This window comes from Solea senegalensis, linkage group LG16, assembly GCF_019176455.1.
Source record: "Solea senegalensis isolate Sse05_10M linkage group LG16, IFAPA_SoseM_1, whole genome shotgun sequence".
Classification (NCBI taxonomy): Eukaryota; Metazoa; Chordata; class Actinopteri; order Pleuronectiformes; family Soleidae; genus Solea; species Solea senegalensis.
The window spans coordinates 10,329,055-10,338,205 of NC_058036.1; the positions used below are offsets into that span (position 1 = coordinate 10,329,055).

General features: G+C 39.3%; 1 long non-coding RNA gene across 1 annotated transcript; it reads right to left on the reverse strand.

Moving 5' to 3' along the window:
• Positions 1-777: 777 nt before the first annotated feature.
• LOC122783288 lies at positions 778-7,838 on the reverse strand. The gene is made up of 3 exons (XR_006362024.1): positions 7,706-7,838; positions 3,246-3,465; positions 778-1,445 (listed from the first exon to the last, which is right to left on the reverse strand). It is a non-coding gene; the product is annotated as an uncharacterized LOC122783288 (long non-coding RNA).
• Positions 7,839-9,151: the final 1,313 nt, after the last annotated feature.

Below are 9,151 nucleotides of genomic sequence, written 5' to 3' on the forward strand. Positions count from 1 at the left end.
TCACCAAACTCCACAATCTAAGCATCAGCACCCCTCTCTGTAACTGGACTCTGGACTTCCTAACCAACAGACCTCAGTGTGTTACATTAGACACCTACGACTCCTCCACCTTGGTGCTGAACAAGGAGTCCCTCAAGGCTGCGTGTTCAGTCCTCTCCTCAAGTTTGCAGATGACATCAAAGTGGTGGGTCTGATCAGCGGGAACAGCAAGGAGACCTAGACAGGAGGTGGAGCTCATTCAGGCAGCATGGAGACAGCTGACACACTCTGCTTGCCATCAGAGGGAATGAAATGGAGTGTATCTCCAACTTCAAGCTTCTGGGGGTCCACATCACCAATGACCTCAGCTGGCAATTCCAATATACACAGCCTGGTTAAGAAAGCACAGAAACAGAGACTGTACATTGACATTGAAGAAAGCTTTCAACCAGAACTTTAACAAACTTCTACAGATGCACTATCAAGAGCATCCTCACCAACAGCGTTGGTACAACAGTTGATAGGTTGATCAGTTGGTAATAAAATCTGCAGTTGGTAATAAAATCTGCCCAAACCATCATTGGTACCAACCTTCCTCCATCAGCAACATAGCCAGGAAGCAAAGAAAAGCTCATAACATCATAAAAGACTCTTCCCACTCAAATCACTGACTTCCCTTTGGAAGAAGGTACAGAACCAGTAGACTGAAGAACAGCTGTCTTCTAAACTCTGGTTAATTACACAATCTTACTGCTGCTTAGGGACTGGACATTTTGCAATAATACACATGAAAAAAAACGGACTGCATATTCCATCTGTCAATACCACCTTGTGTATATATAACACACATATACCGTATATATATTTTTTATATACTAGCACTTATCTGCTTCATGAATCTGACCCATAACCTTATTTATTTACTGTGAATTGCACAATTTCTGTATTTTTCAATAATAATACATTTGGATCTAATCTAATTTGATTGATAATAGTGACCCTTGGTGCACATTGATTGCCAGTCCTCTGACAACATATATACATCTAGATCTTTCTTCAAGTTTATCCTCTGAATTATCCCATGAACTGGTTAAAGTTAATTATACAAACCTGCCTTTCTTTGGACATGTTGACCTTGTGAGGATCTTTTGGCTATGCCTCACAACTTCAAGTTGCTTTTTGTGGGTTAAGTTTCTCTTTTGGTTACCGTGAGGGTTAGAGGCTAGGCAATGCATTCTATCTGTGAGTGTCCTCGTTAGGAATGCCATACAAGAATGAGCGTGTGTGTGTGAGAGAGAATGTGTGTGTGCGGGGAAGGGTTATTAAACAGATAGGGGGAAGGTCAAAGTCCATCCTTTCAACTGCCGTTCTGTCCCTCCAAGCTCCTCTCGGCTGCTGTCAGTGTCCACTGACTGACGTCTTCACTCAGCGGTCAGGTCCTGGCAGCCATGCCGCGACAACACCACCTGATACACAACAACAACTAAATAAACATGGGGACTCAATGATGCCTAAACCTATAGCCTCCCTATCAGCAATTCATTCTTTCATTTATCCATCCATCCATCCACCCATACCTCCCTCAGCCGATTGGTCACTCTTTACCTCCAAACAAACTGACAGCTGCCCGTCTTTATTTGGGAGGAAAGTCAGGCTGAACTTCAGGCTAAAGTCCTCACATGAGTCCGATTGAATGTGGCCTGGATTTGTGACAAGCTCACTGCATATTAGAGTGAATACTGGCCATTTTGCACGAGCAGTGTTGGTAACTTACTTGTTATTATAACCTTAAATTGACACTCAATTTACCTTGGCTGGAAATGAATGTGCTGAAGCAACCAGCCAACCCATTAATGACAAGTTGAAATTATCAAAAAGGGTCAGGGTTGAAGAGAAAAAATGGATTTATTTTCCTGTGTTAATTTTGACATTTAAAAATAAAAGTCTTCAGACCCTGTCATCCAGCGTTTTGATTTTCTAGGCCAACAGTGGTAAGATCAGCGCGTATTCGCTTTCAAAAGTCAACACCATGAAACGTGTGACTTCTGAGGAGGTAAAGTGTTTGCTAATCAGTGTGTAGGTCAGCATGTAATGGAATATTTTTTTTGGCCAGTGGGACAGTGCTGTGCTTTGATCAAGGGGGAGTATTCGGTTTGAAGGAGAGTCATTTGGCTCAGGGCAGTAGAACATCCTGGAGACACAACAGTTTCAGATTGTGCTGCTGTGAGGTTAATATCCTGATGTGTAAAGGGGAATTGGTTGATACCTTAGTCCAACACTTTTCAAATTCTGTCATATCAAAAACACCCACATTATACCACAGACACCTCTGGCTCTGATTCACTCCCAGATACTCTGACTGTTGTCAGTTCAGCATGAAAGTGATTCATCTTGGACAAGTGGCTTTGGACTCCAGCTCCGGAACTCAACATGCACTATTAGAGCCAACAGATCTGCTAAAGCTCAGATCATTTCGATTCATGAACTCTCTGTAGTAGTTTCTGATTACATTGCAAGTGCAAAAATAAATCCTGAGTCCTGTTGCCCAAAGGAGCTGAGAGGAAGCCTAGATCACTAACACATTTTGTTATTCAAATCATTAAATAAATCATCTTGGCCACACAGCGATGTACTGGCGACCTGTCAGGGGTACACATCCCTTGTGGAACAACACAACAATTATATATAAAAAGAACAAAAAAAAACAACACAAAAACAAAACTCGAACCTACACTGACTGACCATTATATTAGGTACATAACACATTATAAAGCCTCTACTGTAGCAGTTGGCATAGTATTCTGCTGTTTTATCTGCTCCAAGGTTTGTAATGTTGTATTCAAAGATGGTTTTCTTCATACCTTAATTGTAACAAGTGGTTAATTGAGTCATTGCTACATTTACCAATGTGGCTCTGACCACTTACAGAACTGCAGCTCAGTGGACATTTTGTCTCTAAAAACCCTAGTGATCGTGGCTACAGGTGTTCCCTTATAAACAGGCCAGTGGACGATGGCTGGCTGTTAACTTACTTAGTCAGTAATAGTTGGTTTAAGCTATTTGAATGACCAATTAAAAATGTGGTCTGAAAGTGTCTCTAATATATACATGACCTGTAGTTACAGACACAGGAATGCATTGAGTCAAGGTCAGGAGACTGGCCAGTGCCAATATTAGTAGAAAAATGAGAGAAGATCCAAGAACCATGAAAGATCTCCCTCCGCTTTCGTCTAAAGTGATGGCGACAGCCCTGGGTGCCCTCTCACCTTTTCCTCTTCATCTTCTCCTGTCCTCCCTCTGGCTGTCCTGGCCCCTGGGGCACATCTGCTGTATCTTGGCATTTGGAGGCTCGGTGGAGTCGAGCAGCAGCGGCACAAGCTCTCTGAACCTACGGCTGTCTGCAGGGTGGAGGAGTGGTGGAGCGAAGGCCCTGGGACCCCCAGAGAGGAAGAACAAGCCCAGGGTTTTCTGCTGACATTTCTGATGCTGGAGGGAGAGAGAGGTGATTAGACAGCGGCCCGCTGGGCTGCAGATCTGCTAAGGCCCCCTCCACTGCCATTTTCACTTCTCTTTTTTACAGTTTGACGTGACAGGGAAGCTTCTGATCCTGTTCTATTTTGTCCATTCTATTGTTCCTGAGTCAGGAAATCCTAATGATGTTTTATGGGCTTCACACACAGGCCAATATGTTTTCCTCTCTTATTTACTGCCAGCACAATGAAAAGGTCTGTTTTGCACAACAATGCTGGTTTGTGTTACATGTGAGTTACAAAAGTAGAGTTAATGTTTGATCGTAGAATTAAGAAAAATGAATTATTTGACATAAAATATTGCTTTTATTGGCTTTATCCAGACCTGTTAACCACATCAAAGCAGTTTTCCTGGATTGTCACTCACAAGTTGTCATACTGTAAAAGACAATAAAAGACACCCACACAAATTTTCAACATTTTTAGTTAAAATGTATGTGTTTAAAATAACCTGCATAAAAAAGTATTTATAATTATATTTTAAAGTGATTCCTTTACCATTTCTAAAATGATATTAGGTGTTACCGATATGGCTGTAAATAAGTGACTACTTAGTTATATTGCGATAAAGTTTAAAATCCATTGAGTAAAATCTGCATATTTTTGCAGGGATGCATAATCTGCTGCCTAAAGTCACATAATAACACATTTGATATTACCATGATGTAAAATCACTGATTTTCACTTTTGGGAATTTGCTGTAATGTTTTGAGACAACAAAGTGCTGAGTTATTTTCCATAATTTAATTTTTGACAAAATTGACAAAAGGTCTGCTTAATAATTAATTATAGAAAAATTTGTATAGAACATTTCTAAAGGCAAGCAATAAAGAAACAGAATAAAAATACAAAAAAATATGAAAATAAATTAGTCTGGATAACATGAAAGCAAAAGAAGGAATACTATAGCAATTTATTAAATGAACAGAAATAATACAAAATCTACTGTTTGTGGGCAATTATAAACAATGTAATTATGGATGGTACAGTAAAACCCATGTTACCCACTTATTTTGTTACAACATTGACAAGCAATTGATTTAATGAACACTTTGTAAACACTGAACCCAGTCTTGTAAGACAGGTACCAGAAACAAAAGATGATGATCATGTATGGAAATTCACAAAAGATAATGTTGACAGTGTTTTTCTTTGAAAACTGGGAAATGATTAGATACTCAAGCAAGAGATGCCTGTGATGACGTTAGTCAAGTCAATCATTGAATTTGTTATTGAGCCATTTACATATTTATGCAATGTATCATTCTCTACATGAATCTTTTCTGACTAAATGAAGATAGCCAAAGAGATTCCATCCATCTGTGCCAATCTCAGCTGACATAGGGTGATAGGCGGGGTACAACCTCGACAGATCGCCAGTCCATCACAGGGCCACATATAGACAAACAATCCCAATAGTGCATGTATTTAGACTGTGGGACAGGGTCGGAACAAAGGTTTTCTTGCAGCAAAGGCAAGAGTGCTAACCACTACACCAACCGTGTGGGCCCTAAAGATAATATATATGATATATCCATAATATTTTTAAAAAGTCATTTATATTTACATCTTTAACAAATATGATCTAATTTAGCCTTATTTTGGTTATTTTGGTTCCATGTATTTTTTTGTTTTGTTTTGCTGTTTGTTTTTCTCTCTCTTTTTTTGTTTAAAAAAAAAATGCATGCTGAGTGTATTGTGCACTGACACACAGAAAAAGAGGTGCAAATATATATAATATTATACAATTGTTTCTTCTTTCTGCTCCTTTTCATTCATTTGTTGGTGTTATTTTCGTTAAAAAGATTTGTTTGATATGTTTTTTTCTTTTTTAATGAAGTAAACTTCACAAACAGACAATCAAATAAATGGAGAGCTAGAGTGGTAAACATATTATTTAAGATTGCCTACAAGTAAGTTGACATTGATTCTTGAGTCTTTTGTTTAGTGGTTGAAATCCTGTCTTTGTAGCAGGTCAGAAATACATGAACTGTGTAATGTGGCTCATGCAACCACAGTAAAACACTGCATTTCCCCCTTTACACTTGTCATTTTGATGAAACAAGTGTTTGCACTGTGCAATAGTGATAGGAGAACGAGAGAAACCTATACATTAAGATTTTACTTTCTTTTTTTTTTACCGCAGGACAGTAGTGAGATTGCAGTAACTTCACTACCTGCAAGAGAGCCTGCATTTTAAAACACTGTCAGATTTATATTCTGAAGGGAGAATCGACTAATAACTTATATCTCAGTGATCTAAATTTTATTTGACATTAAGTCAAACTGAATTTGTGTCATTTTAGTTTACAACACAATCTTTGGTAACGTGCACTTTTGTATATTTTTTTTTTTAATTTGAAACAGTTAACACAATGTGCCACCATTTTTTCTTTTCAAGCTGTTGGCCCAATAAAAAAAGATGGCATCTGACACTTTGATGAAAAGTCGGTGGTTAAATCTTTGCACTACACGATCACCTCCTTTCATTCATTGTTCTTGCTCACACTACCCCACTCCTTTCTTCCCTATCACTCTTTCTAGTTTACTCCTCTACACACACTCCCTCTCATATGCAAACTGGCCTGACCACAACAGTCAAGAGCCCCCACATGATTAAATGCTACACAGGGAGCAGGAGGAACATCTATGGTTGGTGGCTTGGCTGGAGGCCAGGATCGAGGCAGTGGGACAGACTTTTGCTTTTAATCACAGACGGAGATAATGGCTGCCATACGCCACCACCATCAACTTTGTTTTTCCCACAGTCCAGCCCACCAGGACTGTTTTCTCCCTCCCTTGGCTGTGGCAGCAAGATGCAACTGTCTGCCTCCTGTGCTTAAAGCAGCAGTAGCCAGGAAAGCTAGAGAAATTGTTGAGGTTATTCAAAATTTAGGCTAATAAACAAGTGGATCCATTCACCCCAACGTATCAGAGACCAGTTTCAGGCTGAAACCTGAACAGGAATCTAGCAGCAGTTCATCTGAGAAAAGAAAACAAGAGGGGAGGAGTAAAAGAGAAATGCAACATTGAAAACACGACGGAAAACACAGACAGCATTGTTGCAATAAATGTCATGTAGGTATGACATTGCCTACATTATTGTCATGTAACAGACAGTCGAGATCAGTGATCAAAAACTGGTCCACCAGTATTAATATTTCAGAAGAGTCATGTTGTGTGTGACCCCTCGTCATGGGTCACTCATATACTGTCGACTCACAGCAACTGCAAAGATGGTGTAGTGTGGGACGCACAGAGATCTCTGAAAGTCGTTTCATGTCTGGTGCAGTTGGGCAAACACAGTGGTCAACAAGACACATAACCTGGTCACATGTTGTCATGTTGTCACACACAGTGATGCTGGCAGATTTTCCCTGACAGTAATCAGAGCAGACAGCTTTTAACATGGAAGCTAACCCCGCTGTTGTTACCGTATCTTAATTCCACAAAAAACACACTGTTGAGCCAACTGGTGGTGAAGCTGAAACCACTGAATCCTGATACACCAGCCCTCCACCTCAAGAACAATGTCAGGAGAACAGCTGCTTTGAATTACGACACCAATTTTATTTTTAAGTAGTTTTTTTTTTTTAGTATTGTTAACACTTTACAAGAAAGGTACATTAATTAACATCAGTAAATGCTGTAATAAGCATTTACTAACTTTTAATTGATCTTAAATATTATAAAATTATAAAAAATATAAAAATATGTATTAATGTCATTATAATTGATTCATATATTATCCAAGTGTTTATAAAGCAACTGGTAAAATCAGTTACTTAACTATAATTAAGCATTTATTAATAAACCTTATTGTAAAGTAGGTCATGCAACTTGAATGTTTATCTTTATTAACACACTGTATGAGACACAAGGTACATTAATAAAGGTTAATAATGGTTAATGAATGCTTAATCATAGTTAAGTATTTTTTTGTTTGCTTCCTATTGTACATGAAGAAAGTGTGACTTAAGGGAAACACATTTTCAACTTTATAGACACAGAAACATTTAATAAATATTAACTAAAGAAAAGGCATTTACTGTTACTTAAAAGTATAATTAACTGTCAGCCCCCGGAATATTAATACCATTTTTAACATTAATCATATTAATACATGGTTAGTAAAACATTAATTGTTAGTAAATGCTTATTATAGCATTAAGTAATATTACTTAATATACACTTACTGTAAATGCTACTTTGTCGTGTGGAGGTCCATGCAGGTTTTGATTTAAATCAATAAATACAGCCTGGTTCTCATTGTTTTATATTTGAAAGACCGTTCAAAGCTCCCCATTCAACACCATGCAGCAGTTTAGATTCACTGTTATGCTTTCGTCTGAGGGAGAGAAAAAAATGGGCTCCTCTTATCTAATGTGATTTATTTTCAGCCATTTATTAAGAGTATCTGACTCAGTGCTTGATGAGGGATAAAACAGAGAGGCACAACACTGGCCCACTTCACATTTGTACAGATGAAATTATGTGACGAGAATGATGAATTAAAGGCAGACGGGTGATTTAGAGGGAGATGGCGCAGTGGGAGGTGTGTGTGGGTGTGTGTGTGTGTGTGTGGTTGTGAAAGAGAGGGAGAGCCATGAGATCACAGCCATATCAAAGACATTTTTGAAGTTTTAATTTTTCTTCAGTCAATCTATCTATCTATTTATATATATATATACATGTATGTGTATGCTGCAGGTTGACTTTCATTTCAGTGTGTCTGGCTGGAAGCTCTTGCTCTGGGACAGCCATATCTCTTTCCTGGCACTGCTGACTTCAGCGGGTCTGGCTGCCAGGCCAAGACTGGCAAACCCCCTAAAAAGCTGGGAACCAATGCATCTTTTACAGTTTACAGGAATGTGTCAGTGGTAATCTTTTGGCGGCCATGTCTTGAAATTCAGACCAACACACTAATGAAAGCATTGTGATGCTCTGTGGCAAAGAAAGAGAAGGCGAGAGCCTGAGCTAATTGTGTCTATTTAAAGCAGCTGTTTTCGTGGCTCTCTGACTTGACTGCAGCCTGAATTTGTCTCCGGTGACCTCACCAGCCGTGCTGGGTGTTGATCTATTAGAGACTCGCCATGGGTTTTTAAGTAAACAGAGGTGGCCAAGATGGAGCTTCAAGCCCAGAGAGATCATTTGGTTTCAATTAGGTCAGGGTATACTTGGCTCCGTCTACTGTTGGATAATCTCTCCTTCATCCCACCGTCTTTCACAGCCACTGCCAGCCAGCACTCCCAGTGCATGGAATCAAATTTGTGTCCTGGCCCTCAGGAAAAGAGAAGCCAGTGCAAGTGGAACTTTAAGCTATAGTTCAGGTTTTTCTGATATGAGGTACTGACACATAGCCAGCACTGACTGGGCTGTGCTCTCCCCTGCTCTGAGAACCAGCTTCAGACATGCTCTCACTGAACACATCTGCTAGTAGGGACACTCAAAACAAAACAGATGTAAATCACTTAACCAGGTTCACACTGGATGAGTGTGCAGTGCATCTGTGTCACGGAACGGTCACACAGCAAAATAGACAGTGACAATGATCTTTCACCATAGATTCCACAATTATATCGGTCACAAACGCAACATATCCTCAATCAGTAAGTGTGTCATTCTGTATCTCTTGTGTGTAT